Source organism: Ranitomeya variabilis, chromosome 1 (genome assembly GCF_051348905.1).
Source record: "Ranitomeya variabilis isolate aRanVar5 chromosome 1, aRanVar5.hap1, whole genome shotgun sequence".
NCBI lineage: Eukaryota > Metazoa > Chordata > Amphibia > Anura > Dendrobatidae > Ranitomeya > Ranitomeya variabilis.
Window position 1 is genome coordinate 568,741,169 of NC_135232.1, and position 11,815 is coordinate 568,752,983.

Below are 11,815 nucleotides of genomic sequence, written 5' to 3' on the forward strand. Positions count from 1 at the left end.
GACCTGTGTCCCCTAAACTGGCCCCAAGGTTACCTCATGCCACAGTCATTACGTGTTGGCGATGCCAAGAACCTGGACATGTGGTTGCTAATTGCCCCTTAACAACTGAACCCATGGACTGCGGGTATACCCGCCGGGTGTCTATGTATGCCCAGCCAGTCTGCATTGCCACTACAGACCTGCCGGTACCGAACCTCAGCTGTGCAGAGTACTCGTTAACGGGGACCAGACGGATGCTCTCTTGGACTCAGGGAGCTTGGTGACCCTGGTACACGGGTCCCTGGTTGCTGGGGACAGTCCTAATGGACGAAAGGTGGGGGTAGTGTGCATACATGGGGACCTCCGAGAGTACCCGACTGCAGAGGTCACGTTCTCCACCCATGTGGAGAGATAAAACATGTGGTGGGAGTGGTAAAGACTCTTCCGTATAGGACTGTGATGGGTAGAGACTTGCCCTTGTTCTGGTCCCTCTGGGAGACCAGAGTTAACCCTCTCAGGGTAAAAAGCATTCCGGGTGCAGAACCCGAAAATCCCAAGTCAGGGACACCTGCCGTAGGGGTTGCCACGATAGGGACAGTGTGTAATCCCGATAGGTTTCTGTTGTGAATTCCGCTCTTGGGCTCCCTCCAGTGGTTGTAAGTGGCACTTTTGTGAGTTCTGCTCTTGGGCTCCCTCCGGTGGTTTTGAGTGGAATGGCTGCTTCTTGGATTTAGCATCAGCAGCTGCTTCCACTGATCGTCTTTCTGGCTCGGCTATTTTAGTCTGGCCTTATCCCTCAGTCAATGCCAGTTGCCAATTGTTCCTGCCTGGAGTCACAGCTCTTTTGGAATTCTCTGACACTCTGACCAGTTCAGCAAAGATAAGTCCTTGCTTGTCCTTTTGCAGTCCACTTGTTGTGGACTTATTGTTCGGCACATTGTATGTTTTTTCTCTTTAGTCCAGCTTATCAGTATGTATCTATTCAGCTAAGCTGGAAGCTCTGGGCAGCAGATTTTGCCCTCCACACCTTTAGTCAGGTGTGGAGATTTTTACATTATCTGCGGTAGACTTTTTCTAGTTTTTATTACTGACCGCACAGTGTTCTGTCCTGTACCATCTATCTAGCTAGAAGTGGCCTCCTTTGCTACATCTTGTTTCATTCTACGTATGTCATTTCCCTCTCCACTCACAGTCATTATTTGTGGGGGGCTGTCCTATCCTTTGGGGATTTTCTCTGAGGCAAGATAGCTTTCCTGTTTTTACCTTTAGGGGTAGTTAGCTCTTAGGCTGTGACGAGGTGTCTAGGGAGTGACAGGAACATCCCACGGCTACTTCTAGTGTTGTGTTAAGATCAGGAACTGCTGTCAGTATAGTTACCACCTGCTCAGAGCTCGTCGCATGTCGCTCCTAAATCACCGGTCCATAACAGTGCAACTGGCCAAAGATGAGTTAAATGCATCTCAAAAGAAGGAAAAAAAAAGAGTTCTGAGCCATTTTTTTTTCTTTAGTCTGTTTTGTCTTTTTTCTTCCTCTTAATCTCTGGGTGGTTCAGGATTTTGGCGCGGGCATGGATGTTCAGGGTTTGTTTTCTCGTGTGGATCAGCTTGCTGCAAGAGTACAGAGCATCCAAGATTATGTTGTTCAGACTCCGGCTTTAGATCCTAGAATTCCTACTCCAGATTTGTTTTATGGGGATAGATCTAAGTTTTTGAACTTTAAAAATAACTGCAAATTGTTTTTTGCTCTTAAACCCCGTTCCTCTGGTGATCCCATTCAGCAAGTTAAAATAGTCATTTCTTTGCTGCGTGGTGACCCTCAGGACTGGGCATTCTCCCTTGAGTCAGGGGATCCGGCATTGCTTAATGTAGATGCATTTTTTCAATCGCTCGGATTATTGTATGACGAATAGTGTTGAGCATTCCGATACCGCAAGTATCGGGTATCGGCCGATACTTAGCGGTATCGGAATTCTGATACCGAGATCCGATACTTGACGCGTATCGGATACCGGAATCGGAAGTTCCCAGGATTCAAACTGCACAAATTTGCACGAAATCAGCCAATGAGAATGATTCCAAGTGTGGGCACATCCTGTTCAGCATGGAGGGCCTGAAACTACTGGCAAGGCTGTGATTGGCTGCTGAAATGATGTCATGATGCAGTTTAAAAGTCGCTGGCGCCATTTTTCGCTCACTCTGCTGTGAATTCAGTTAGTGACAGGACGCTGTTTGCTGACTCAGGGCCAGTTTAGAGATAGCGATTTGCTTCTTTGTGCTTTTCCAAGGCTAATTTAGCAACCGCTGTGTTCACCTACTAATCACCTTGCTTTTGCCTTGCAGCGCTGTTTTCACAGCGATCTGCAAGGTCTGTGTGTGTGTGTGAGTGCAGCCCACTCTCTAGTCTGTGTGCAGCCATAGGCCATCCATAGCTGGTTGTATTCAGTTCAGGGAGGGTGGTTCATTGCCTCATACTGTTCTTTTTTTTTTTTCAAGTAGTGTAGTCTGCTGCTCATTTTTTCTAATAATTCCTATTAGTGACTTTCCACCCATATCCAGCTAACTTGTGGAAAAACACTACATAGGATAAAGTAGAGGAGGTTTTTTGGGCCTTGCAGCGCCGTTTACGGCTGTCTGCACGGTCTCCGTGTGACTGCAGCTCGCCCTGTAGTCTGTGAGCAGCCATAGCCTGGTTGTATCCAGCTCAGGGTTGTTCACTGCGTCATACCGTAAAATCAATTTTCCTTTTGTTTTAAGTAGTGCAGGCTGCTGCACATTTTTTCAAAAAATTCCTATTAGTGTCTTTCCACCCGTATCCAGCTAACTTGTGGAAAAACACTACATAGGATAACATAGAGGAGGTTTTTTGGGCCTTGCAGTGCCGTTTACGGCTGTCTGCATGGTCTCCGTGTGACTGCAGCTCGCCCTGTAGTCTGTGAGCAGCCATAGCCTGGTTGTATCCAGCTCAGGGTTGTTCACTGCGTCATACCGTAAAATCAATTTTCCTTTTGTTTTAAGTAGTGCAGGCTGCTGCACATTTTTTCAAAAAATTCCTATTAGTGTCTTTCCACCTGTATCCAGCTAACTTGTGGAAAAACACTACATAGGATAACGTAGAGGAGGGTTTTTGGGCGTTGCAGCGCCGTTTACGGCTGTCTGCACGGTCTCCGTGTGACTGCAGCTCGCCCTGTAGTCTGTGAGCAGCCATAGCCTGGTTGTATCCAGCTCAGGGTTCTTCACTGCGTCATACCGTAAAATCATTTTCCTTTTGTTTTAAGTAGTGCAGGCTGCTGCACATTTTTTCAAAAAATTCCTATTAGTGTCTTTCCACCCGTATCCAGCTAACTTGTGGAAAAACACTACATAGGATAAAGTAGAGGAGGTTTTTTGGGCCTTGCAGCGCCGTTTACGGCTGTCTGCACGGTCTCCGTGTGACTGCAGCTCTCTGTGTTGTCAGTTCAGCCCCCCAAAAATAAATAAATAATAAAGTTTACCAAACACACCACTTTACATTTGTGTAGGCCACATTAGCTCATATTAAAGTCTAGTCCACACTTTAGAAAATTAGTGTTTCCTATACCTGTTAGGACTCGGAGCTGTTCAGGAATAAGCACACAAAGCCGTTAGTACTTTTCTGCTTATCTTTATCAGTCAATCAAGATGAAGAAGGCAGGGAGTAAGCCACGTGGGCGTGGGCGCGGAGCAGGGAGAGGACGTGGGGGTTCTGTGCCTGCTGCGGGCACCGGTGACTCCTCAGCACCCAGTTTCACCAGGGAACAGTCCTTCATGCGCAGCTTTGTCGCAGAGCGCCGTACACCGCTGCTGCGTGAAGACCAAATTGAAGCCGTTGTCGGATGGATGGCAGCTAACGCATCGACTTCAATTAGTGCCACATCCTCTCAGACACAGAGCACTGGAGAGCAGCCATCTGTCTCTTCACCACCTGCCAAATTGCCCAGGCAGACAGAGAACCCAGGATAGGAGCCGTCTCTACTTCTGTTCTCTGAATCTCTTGGCTTGGAAACAGGGGGCCAGCCAAGCAGCATTGGAGAAATGGAAGAAGAGGCAGGGTGCAGTGATGCCCAACAGCTTTTTCTCTCTTCCTCTGAAGAGGCGGGTGGGCCAGTGCCTCCGGTCACCACATCGCAGGCCGCATCCGCTGATGATGACACTCAGGTGCCACTTTCTGGTGCGTGCTCTGCTGCTGAGACTACCCAGGAGGAGCAGTTGGTGGCAGAGGGTAGTGTAGATAATGAGGTCCTTGACCCATCGTGGCGTGAGGGACAGGAAGGTGGTGGGAGCAGCTCCGAGGAAGAGATTCCTAGAACGGGCCAAAGAGGTAGAGGGAGGGGGAAGACTGCGCAGCCTGTAGCCTCCACTTTGGCACCCGTTAGGAGCATGTCTGTTCCAAAAGCCAAAAAGGGCGCTCCCAAGACTTGCAGTGTCTGGCCCTTTTTTGACACAGTTGCAGATGACATTTGCTATGTCAAATGCAAGGTGTGTCATCACAAAGTCAAAAGAGGTCGAAATGTCAGCAACCTCAATACCTCCAACATGTGGAAACATGTGCGCAACAGGCACGCGGCGGAGTTAGAAAAACACACTGAAGAGCTAGGCCAACCAACAGCGGCAGCTACCACCTCTTCAGCTCGTGTTGCCTCTTCCTCCAGCTCACACGCAGCTGGTTCGGCTTCCTCCCAGGATCGCCGTGGAAGGACCTCTGGCCCTGTTGTCCAGAGACCCGCTGTAATTCCACCCGCAGCACCACTTTCCCAGTCATCCACACACTCCCAGCCCAGTCTACAGCCATCGGTAGTACAGGCATGGGAGAAAAGGCGGCCTTTCTCGTCAAACCACCCACGAGCACAGGCTCTGACTGCAGGCATTGCCAAACTTCTGTCACTGGAAATGCTGTCATTCAGGCTGGTGGAGACTGACAGCTTCCGTGACTTGATGTCATTGGCAGTCCCACAGTACAATGTGCCCAGCCGCTTTTACTTCAGCAGGCAAGCTGTCCCTGCCCTGCACAAGCATGTGGAGGGACACATAAAACACGCGCTACTGAATGCCGTCAGTAGCAAGGTCCACTTCACCACCGATGCATGGACCAGTCAACATGGACAGGGGTGATACCTTTCCCTAACTGCCCATTGGGTAATGTCGTTGAGCCGGGTACAGATCGTGCGAGTGGCGCAGGACGTGTCCTGCCCACTCCAAGGATTGCAGGAATCCATTCTGTACGCATTGACTCCTCCTCTTACACCAGTTCCTCAGAATCATCACTGCAGGAGCCGTCACAGTCCACCTCCACATGGACCCGTGATGAACGTTTACCTGTTACGACCGACATGAGCACAGCCATGGCCAAACGTCAACAGGCCGTCTTGAAATTAATTTCTTTGGGGAATCGAAGCCACACAGCGCAGGAGCTCTGGAATGCCATCAAGCAGGAGAGTGATGTGTGGTTTGTGCCAGCGAATCTCCAGCCAGGCATGGTAGTGTGTGATAATGGCTGAAATCTGGTGGCAGCTCTGGGCCTCGGCAACCTCACTCACATCCCATGTCTGGCACATGTGCTCAATTTGGTCGTGCAGAGTTTTTTGAGGGACTATCCGGATCTTGATGCACTGCTGCACAAGGTCCGCCTAGAGTGTGCTCACTTGCGGCGTTCCAGCACGGCAAAAGCGCTCATTGCGGCTCTGCAGCGCCGACACCACCTGCCGGAACATCGCATCATATGTGACCTACCTACCAGGTGGAATTCCACGTTACATATGGTGGAGCGGTTGTGTGAGCAGCAGCAAGCTGTAATGGAGTACCAGCTGCATCAGGCGCAAAGAAGTCGCACTCCGCGCCGTTCAGACTTCACAACCACAGAGTGGGCCACCATGAAGGACGTCTGCCAGGTTTTGCATCCCTTCGATTATTCCACGCGGATGGCGAGTGCAGATGATGCACTAGTCAGCATGACTGTCCCCCTTATCTGCCTGCTTGAAAAATCACTGCAAGCGCTAAGGGATGATGTTGTGGAAGAGGTGGAGGATGAGGATTCACCATTTCCATCATCTTTTGGACAGTCAGCGCCACGTGGTTCCTCACAAACGCGTAGGCAGGGGACAGTTTGTGAGGAGGATGAGGAGGAGTCAATGGAGGAGGAAGACATCCGTCCAGAGGAGGGAGTTACACAATTGTCCAGTACTCAGTGTGTACAGCGAGGGTGGGGTGATGACGAGCGGGCAGAGATCACGCCTCCAGCAGGGGACAGCGTTTCTTGGCCAGTTGGCAGTCTGCAGCACATGGTGGATTACATGCTGCAGTGCCTGAGAAACGACCGCCGCATCGCCCACATTCTCAACATGTCTGATTATTGGGTGTTCACCCTCCTCGATCCTCGCTACCGGGACAACGTAGAAAGCCTCATCACACCGTTGAACCGGGAGCGAAAAATGCGGGAGTACCAAGACACACTGGTGAATTCCATCATCTTCTCCATTCCAAGTGAGAGAAGTGCTGCTAGTGCATTACAAAGCAGCTCAGTGCGTCCAGTCAGTGGTGGAGGCTCTGCACAAAGAGGGAGCAGAAGCAGTGCCTCTGCCCAAGGCAAGACCAGTATGGCCCAACTGTGGCACAGTTTTCTGTGCCCGCCACAAAAGTCTACACCATCACAGACGGCTCCAGTCAGCAGGAGGCAACGGTTCCGTCAGATGGTGACAGACTACATGTCTTGCCCTCTTGCTGTACTCCCAGACGGCTCTTCACCTTTCAAGTTTTGGGTCTCAAAGCTGGATACAAGGCCAGAGCTAAGCCAGTATGCATTGGAGGTGCTGGCTTGCCCTGCGGCTAGTGTATTATCGGAACGCGTCTTTAGTGCTGCAGGTGGTGTACTAACTGACCGTCGCATGCGACTATCCTCCGATAACGTTGACCGGCTTACTTTCCTGAAAATGAACAAGGCCTGGATCTCGCAGGAATTTGCCACTCCTCTTCCTGATTAAATAATTAGGTGACTGTCTACGTTATCCAGGTCTCCTGTTGTGTTCATCTTTCTACCACCTGAACTTAAATTCCTGGGCTCCAACACCGCCAGTTGAGGCTCAGAAGTGCCGTCTGCACAGTCAAAACATACGACCCAGTGTTATTGGGTTTCAGTAACGTCAGCTGATCCCCAGCTGTGTAGCCGGCAATGTGTCCTGCGACCACCACGCTGACACAACAACTGAAATGTAAGGGAACCTGTCCCCCCCCCCCCCAAGGCGTTTGTTACTGAAAGAGCCACCTTGTGCAGCAGTAATGATGCACAAGGAAAAGGTAGCTATTTTTGTTTAGCTCCTTGCACACGCAGAACTTAACACTTATAAAATGTGTCCACTGATACCGTAAAACCGTCAAGGAGGTGGGACTTTCCTTCATAATGTGACGCAGCACAGCCGTCATTCTTACCCCCCCGGCGCTGTGCGCCGGCTCCTCAGCGTTGTTTGATTCTGTCTCGAAGCCTGTGCTGTTATGTTATCCCTTGGCCAGGCACACTTAGCGCTGCCCCTCTTCTGACATCATTTGGTGTCAGGCTGGCTGCGCCTGTGCGGCCGCGCTGGCCGAGATCCCGCCTCGCAGTGTCTTCTGATTTAATCCCACTGCGGGCCTGAGATCCATGGACATGCGCAGTGCATATCTCGACCTCCGTCTCTCACTCATCTCCCTACGCCTTCTTCAGACTGTGCGCCGTCAGCTGATCCCTAATAGCATGCCACGGCCGTGACGCCGCACAGTCTGAAGAAGCCGTAGGGAGGGGAGTGAGAGGCGAGGATATGCACTGCGCATGGCCACGGATCCCAGGCCCGCGGTGGGATTACATTAGACGACACTGCGAGGCGGGCTCTCGGCCAGCGCGGCCGCACAGGCGCAGCCAGCCTGACACCAAATGATGTCAGAAGATGGGCAGCGCTAAGTGTGCCTGGCCAAGGGATAACATAACAGCGCAGGCTCCGTGAGGGAATCAAACAACGCTGAGGACCCTGGGCACGGCGCTAAGGGGGTAGGAATGACAGCTGTGCTGCGTCATATTACGAAGGAATGTCCCACCTCCGGGACGGTCTCACGGTATCAGGGGACACATTTTATAAGTGTTTAGTTCTGTGTTTGCAAGGAGCATAATGAAAAGAGCCACCTTTTCCTTTTGCATCCTTTGTGCTGCACAAGCTGGCTCTTTCAGCTACAAACGCCTTGGGGGGGTTAAAGGTTCCCTTTAGACTTTCTCCAATCAGGCTTCGGCCTACACTGTGTTCCTCTGCTCCTCCTGCTGTCCCTGGGCTCCAACACCACTAGTTGCCGTCCAGAAGTGCTGTCCGCACAGTCCCAACAGTCGCTCCTCTGTTATTGGGGTTCAGTAAGTCAGCTGTTCCCCAGCTGTGTGTGTGGAAATCCCTCCTATCTCCTCCACCTCCTCCTCCTCCTGCTGTTCCGGGGCTCCAACACCGCTAGTTGCCGTCCAGAAGTGCTGTCCGCACAGTCCCAACAGTCGCTCCTCTGTTATTGGGGTTCAGTAATGTCAGCTGTTCCCCAGCTGTGTGTGTGGCAATCCCTCCTATCTCCTCCACCTCCTCCTCCTGCTGCTGTCCCTGGGCCCCAACACCGCTAGTTGCCATCCAGAAGTGCTGTCCGCACAGTCCCAACAGTCCCTCCTCTGTTATTGGGGTTCAGTAACGTCAGCTGTTCCCCAGCTGTGTGTGTGGCAATCCCTCCTATCTCCTCCACCTCCTCCTCCTGCTGCTGTCCCTGGGCTCCAACACCGCTAGTTGCCGTCCAGAAGTGCTGTCCGCACAGTCCCAACAGTCCCTCCTCTGTTATTGGGGTTCAGTAACGTCAGCTGTTCCCCAGCTGTGTGTGTGGCAATCCCTCCTATCTCCTCCACCTCCTCCTCCTGCTGCTGTCCCTGGGCTCCAACACCTCTAGTTGCCGTCCAGAAGTGCTGTCCGCACAGTCCCAACAGTCGCTCCTCTGTTATTGGGGTTCAGTAACGTCAGCTGTTCCCCAGCTGTGTGTGTGGCAATCCCTCCTATCTCCTCCAGCTCCTCCTCCTGCTGCTGTCCCTGGGCTCCAACACCACTAGTTGCCGTCCAGAAGTGCTGTCCGCACAGTCCCAACAGTCCCTCTGTTATTGGGGTTCAGTAACGTCAGCTGTTCCCCAGCTGTGTGTGTGGCAATCCCTCCTATCTCCTCCACCTCCTCCTCCTGCTGCTGTCCCTGGGCTCCAACACCGCTAGTTGCCGTCCAGAAGTGCTGTCCGCACAGTCCCAACAGTCCCTCCTCTGTTATTGGGGTTCAGTAACGTCAGCTGTTCCCCAGCTGTGTGTGTGGCAATCCCTCCTATCTCCTCCACCTCCTCCTCCTGCTGCTGTCCCTGGGCTCCAACACCGCTAGTTGCTGTCCAGAAGTGCTGTCCGCACCGTCCCAACAGTCGCTCCTCTGCTATTGGGGTTCAGTAACGTCAGCTGTTCCCCAGCTGTGTGTGTGGCAATCCCTCCTATCTCCTCCACCTCCTCCTCCTGCTGCTGTCCCTGGGCTCCAACACCGCTAGTTGCCGTCCAGAAGTGCTGTCCGCACAGTCCCAACAGTCCCTCCTCTGTTATTGGGGTTCAGTAACGTCAGCTGTTCCCCAGCTGTGTGTGTGGCAATCCCTCCTATCTCCTCCACCTCTTCCTCCTGCTGCTGTCCCTGGGCTCCAACACCGCTAGTTGCCGTCCAGAAGTGCTGTCCGCACAGTCCCAACAGTCCCTCCTCTGTTATTGGGGTTCAGTAACGTCAGCTGTTTCCCAGCTGTGTGTGTGGCAATCTCTCCTATCTCCTCCACCTCCTCCTCCTGCTGCTGTCCCTGGGCTCCAACACCGCTAGTTGCTGTCCAGAAGTGCTGTCCGCACCGTCCCAACAGTCGCTCCTCTGCTATTGGGGTTCAGTAACGTCAGCTGTTCCCCAGCTGTGTGTGTGGCAATCCCTCCTATCTCCTCCACCTCCTCCTCCTGCTGCTGTCCCTGGGCTCCAACACCGCTAGTTGCCGTCCAGAAGTGCTGTCCGCACAGTCCCAACAGTCCCTCCTCTGTTATTGGGGTTCAGTAACGTCAGCTGTTCCCCAGCTGTGTGTGTGGCAATCCCTCCTATCTCCTCCACCTCTTCCTCCTGCTGCTGTCCCTGGGCTCCAACACCGCTAGTTGCCGTCCAGAAGTGCTGTCCGCACAGTCCCAACAGTCCCTCCTCTGTTATTGGGGTTCAGTAACGTCAGCTGTTTCCCAGCTGTGTGTGTGGCAATCCCTCCTATCTCCTCCACCTCCTCCTCCTGCTGCTGTCCCTGGGCTCCAACACCGCTAGTTGCCATCCAGAAGTGCTGTCCGCACAGTCCTAACAGTCCCTCCTCTGTTATTGGGGTTCAGTAACGTCAGCTGTTCCCCACCTGTGTGTGTGGCAATCCCTCCTATCTCCTCCACTCCTCCTCCTGCTGCTGTCCCTGGGCTCCAACACCACTAGTTGCCGTCCAGAAGTGCTGTCCGCACAGTCCTAACAGTCCCTCTGTTATTGGGGTTCAGTAACGTCAGCTGTTCCCCAGCTGTGTGTGTGGCAATCCCTCCTATCTCCTCCACCTCCTCCTCCTGCTGCTGTCCCTGGGCTCCAACACCGCTAGTTGCCGTCCAGAAGTGCTGTCCGCACAGTCCCAACAGTCCCTCCTCTGTTATTGGGGTTCAGTAATGTCAGCTGTTCCCCAGCTGTGTGTGTGGCAATCCCTCCTATCTCCTCCACCTCCTCCTGCTGCTGCTGTCCCTGGGCTCCAACACCGCTAGTTGCCGTCCAGAAGTGCTGTCCGCACAGAGCCAAACACCTCGCCAATGCGTTAGTGGGGTTCAGTAATGCCTGCTGCTCCCCTGCTGTGTATACGGCAACGTGTCCTGCGACCACCACGCAGGCACAACATGTTAAATTTAAGGGAACCTGTCCCCCCCCAGGCGTTTGTTACTGATGGAGCCACCTTGTGCAGCAGTAATGATGCAAAGGGAAAAAGTGCCTCTTTTCGTGGTGCTCCTTGCACATGCTGAACCTAACACTTATGAAATGTGTCCCCTCACACAGTTAAACCGTCCGGTCGGTGAAACTTTCCTTTGTCATGTGACGCAGCACAGCCGTCATTCTTACCCCCTTGGTGCCGTGCGCCTCCTCCTCAGCGTTGTTTGAATCTGTCCCGGAGTCTGCGCTGTTATGTTATCCCTTGGCCAGGCACACTTAGCGCTGCCCGTCTTCTGACATCATTTGGTGTCAGGATGGCTGCGCCTGTGCGGCCGCACTGGACGAGATCCCGCCTCGTAGTGTCTTCTGATTTAATCCCACTGCGGACCTGTGATCCATGGACATGAGCAGTGCATATCTTAACCTCCGCCTCTCACTCATCTCCCTACGCCTTCTTCAGACTGTGCGCCGTCAGCTGATCCCTAATAGCATGCCACGGCCGTGACGCCGCACAGTCTGAAGAAGCCGTAGGGAGGGGAGTGAGAGGCGAGGATATGCACTGCTCATGCCCATGGATCACAGGTCCGCAGAGTGATTACATTAGATGACACAGCGAGGCGGGATCTTGCCCAGCGCGGCCGCACAGGCGCAGCCAGCCTGACACCAAATTATGTCAGAAGACGGGCAGCACTAAGTGTGCCTGGCCAAGGGATAACATAACAGCGCAGACTCTGGGACAGATTCAAACAACGCTGAGGAGGAGGCACACGGCGACAAGGGGGTAAGAATGACGGCTGTGCTGCGTCACATGACAAAGGAAAGTTCCACAGACCGGACGGTTTAACCGTGTGAGG